Source organism: Primulina huaijiensis, unplaced genomic scaffold, assembly GCF_012295235.1.
Source record: "Primulina huaijiensis isolate GDHJ02 unplaced genomic scaffold, ASM1229523v2 scaffold207874, whole genome shotgun sequence".
Lineage (NCBI taxonomy): Eukaryota > Viridiplantae > Streptophyta > Magnoliopsida > Lamiales > Gesneriaceae > Primulina > Primulina huaijiensis.
The window spans coordinates 1-4,109 of record NW_027355040.1 but is presented as its reverse complement, the minus strand read 5'-3'; the positions used below and the strand labels follow the sequence as shown (position 1 = coordinate 4,109).

The 4,109-nt window shown below is 37.1% G+C and overlaps 1 long non-coding RNA gene and 1 pseudogene across 1 annotated transcript; one reads left to right on the top strand and one right to left on the bottom strand.

Moving 5' to 3' along the window:
- Nucleotides 1–74: 74 nt before the first annotated feature.
- On the top strand, nt 75–1,080 carry LOC140966756 (uncharacterized). The gene is made up of 2 exons (XR_012173428.1): nt 75–656; nt 795–1,080. It is a non-coding gene; the product is annotated as an uncharacterized lncRNA (long non-coding RNA).
- Nucleotides 1,081–1,273: 193 nt separating this feature from the next.
- On the bottom strand, nt 1,274–3,691 carry LOC140966757 (U-box domain-containing protein 30-like; annotated as a pseudogene).
- Nucleotides 3,692–4,109: the final 418 nt, after the last annotated feature.

Genomic DNA, 4,109 nt, shown 5'->3' with positions numbered 1-4,109 from the left:
ACATTGTGACTTAATTATTTCATATTTTAATATATTTATTCTAAGGTAAATATATTTTTTAAAATTTAAAAATGTGCGCCTCACCTTGTGCCTCAGGCTCCATGGCCTTGATGCGCCTTGAGCCATTGAAACTATGCTCTGACTTGAAATGTAATGTGCTTTTTATCCATCTCATTGTGTATTTCAGAACCAGGGGAGTGTTAAAACTGAAGATATTGTAATTATGTTGGAAGATTATATAATAATTATCTTGTAGATCTTTAATTGATATTATGTATCTTAGATTGATATCGGTATATATATATATATTTTCTTAAATCACGGATTGCTAGGATTAAGATCTAGAGTTTCCATTCTAAATAGTTTAGTATGTTGTATAAATATCATGTAGCTATTGGAAAATTATACAATGAAATTATTCTCCGATCTTTGACAATATTGTCTATTGGTTGGTCTAGAAGGTGATTTGATGCTTCTGGTTGACCGTTATGAACTTTATGGTGTTTATACAGCTTGCAAAATGTTGTTGCTGCACTAAGGGCGGGGGCTGAATATGCAGAAGTTCCAGTTGAAAAATGCCTTTTGGTTGCGGGAAGCCTATTTGGAGTTTCCGCAGCTGCGCAAATTGGCATGCCTTGTGTAGTTCTTCGTAGCAGGTATTCTGAAACGAGTAAAAAATATTATGGTGTTTTTTATTTAAGTTGTTTGATTCTAAATTTGTATTGTGTTTTATGTTACTCTTTTTTATTTGTGTTTTATGTTGCTCTGTCATCTTGTTATGGTGGTTCCTGAAGTTCAACTGCAAGAGCTGAATTTCCTACGGCAATGGCTGTGATAGATGGATTTGGTGGCGCAGACTTGACCATATCAAGACTTTGCAAAAAATTGTCGTCTTAAGTTCAAAACATTGTAACTTTAAATATTCTTTGTGCTGGTCTTTTGTGTTATGAGTTTTAGCTCAAGTGTTGTACGCTGTTTCTGTGTATGTTAAACAGGTTCTACTGTCGATGAGGAGGTGTGAAAAATGACCTGCATTTTTTTTCTTCAATCAAGATGATAGCTGGGGTTTCTGAACTTCCACCATAATTGTTTAGTTTGTGATTTCTTATACTTTTTTTTATCATATTGATCAGGGAAATCCTTGTTGCGGGCATATCGTACAATCTCACCGAAAGTGTCAGAAAATGGGATTTGTCTATGCTATGCCGTGCATTCTATATAAAATGTTCACGTGAACATCTGAATTCAAAACAAAAAAGTATTGATTGCCTCCTCAAGTTTTGATTGAATTTTGATGTTACGCAATATATTGTATAAAAATACACAGAGAGTAATCCTAACACTCCTATGTAGCATAGAATAATCCCAGAGAATGGGCCATAACAAGAAACAAAATACCACGGGGAAAATAAAGCCGTGCAGCTTAGCTTTGCTCATAACAAACTAAAAACTGTGAGAATAGTACACATTGAACATGAGGCCAAAGAAGCCAATACTTACTACCAACTACACGCTCATTTAAGGCCAAAACAAAACTTCTACAAAGGAAAATTGGACGGTACCCAAGAATAGGAGCGAGGAACAGTTGCAATTCTTAGCTCCACCAAATGCCATGTTAGCAGTTGCATCATATCTTTTGTCTTTGTAAACCATAAAATATTTGCGAAGAAAATTTCCTCTATCTGCTGCTTATTGAGAACTTCAGCTGGAGCCAACTGTTGTAAGGAAAAAACAAATCATGTTTACGTACAATGTGGGCCTCCACATAAGTCGAATGAACAGCTGGAACTATTACACAATTTGCAGGGCAACACCAAAATCTAGAATTTTCCCAGTTAGTTTGAGATAGAATCCTCCAAATCTGGAAGCCTTTCAATTTCTTTAGCACCAGCTACCACACAAGGGGTGACATCTGTATCAGATGGTCAATCTTCAGCAGTCGTTGAAATGTTCGGGTCAGTTTGCACTTAGAAATGAAAATGGAATCAGAACAATTCAAACTGCAGAGCATCAAAAGTTCAGCCGCCCGCTGCTTAAGTACGGGACTGCATCCACTCTGGATAACAAGAAGAAGCTTTGCAGCAAGATCTGCATCCACAGACAGATACCAAGGAACATTCTTCTGGGGAAAGTTGGCATACAGACAAGAAGATCGAAAGTGCATAACCAATAGAACTTTATGAAATTCTCATCAGTATTTTAACTATGATAGAAATAGTATTTGAACAATCCTTTAAAGCTTGTCTCCCTTCAGGCACAGATGATAGAGCATCCAATATGAACAAGGCTAAATCAGTACACTCCATATTCAAGCCATTAATCAACTCTACTGAGCTCCAATGGATACCATCAAACTCCCAATTTGCTTGTGTGCGCAAATTAGTTTTAGGAAACCAAGCGCTGGTAGATGTCCATGCGGGTGTCTCCTATCCCTCGCCAGTCTCATCAGAGCAACCAACAAGCTATGGTTTGCTACAATTTCTGTTCGAAAATGGTTCTCCATCAAAGTCACAATCAATCTAACACAATTTATTTTCGTTTCAATGGAACCTACGTTCAAGACAATGGACAATACCTTGGCAGGTTGCATCAAGTTGGTCTTCGGTTCATAACTTAAAGACAAATTCACGAGAACTTCAATAACTTCAGAGCATACGGCATAGGAAGTAAAATGACCTAGCAAAGATGATAGAAGAGCTACACCACCCTCATCCACAATGTTCTTCCTAGCAGTAGAATGATTTCCGACTACTCATCTCAGTTCCTTCAATGATTGGATCCTGCCTTTCCCTTGACCTTTTTCAGGGTGATGAGAAGCTCTGATGCCTGACCCTGTGCATCTTCGGATTTCTTTTTCATTTGCGTACTTCTGAGAGAACCGAGCATAGAATCAATCGCAAAGGGTCCTGTTTGGCGTAACCGAATTGTCCCAAAGTTCTTGCATTGTAGTGGGACAAGTGTAGTGCCCCAGGCTGTACCATTTGAGAATGTTGGATTTCTCATAAGTTTGCCCGGTGCAAAGTGTAACAGGTTCTTGCATGGGTTCAAGTGAAATGGGGAAAATAAACACTGATGGAACTTCAGGTAGATTTAGCTCTTCAATAATTTTCTGCGGATCCAGTTTCTCCGCAACCCCACCGTCATAACCAGCAAGTGGAAGTCCACCCAAGAATCCATCTTTGACCTCCCATCTCCACCATCCTCAAACCCAACATCTTTTTTTGAAGGCTGAAACACAGGTATATTGGCAATCTTTCTTAAAAAATGCCCAACTTCTATAAGACTGAAGTCTCTTGTAAAAGGACTGACCACCCCCACAGCCTTTCAAGAAATCTTGTCACAGATACAACTGATGTGCATGAAGCTCGCTAAAGGGAATAAACAAATAATGTTTTTTTTTCCTCGGAGTATCTGGCTTTCATTGACATGAGCAAGCAACAATGTTCACTTTCGGAGGGGAAACCTTTATTTTTCCTCCCCTCACCCTTTTCTCTGTTTCTTTTCGCTTTATCGGGTTTTTCTTTTTGTGGCCAAAAGGCTCATCACTATCACCACACAACATATCATAAAACATTCATAATAAACACAGTTTCCCAAAAATCAATTATTTGTACCTTATCTTCTCCTTCAAGACCAAATATAAATCTGGACTTAACAGAGATCTTCTGGAAGAAAAAGGAAAGAGAAAAACCTGAGCAAAATGCAATACAATGAAGTCCCCGATAAAGAAAAAAAAAAAAAAACCTGTCGAAATTTAAGGCCAGACGCAATTGTTGATTAGAGTGCCTTGACCCCATACAATCTGAAATAAAACTAATTGTTTACAAGTGCCACGCCGCCTAGTTTGACCGCCGTGGTTTGACTGTCGGTCTTTTCCCTTGTGGTTTTGACTGTTTTTCATTGCACCCAGCCACCTAAAAGTTTTGTTTATTAATTCAATACATCATCTTTATTATTAAATTAATATATATAAAAAAACAAAATAAATTACAACCAATTATTTAAATAATTTGAATCAAATGTTTGATGAAATAAATACGTGGAATCAATTAATTTGTATATCAAACAATATTATACATACATATAGATATATATATATATATATATAT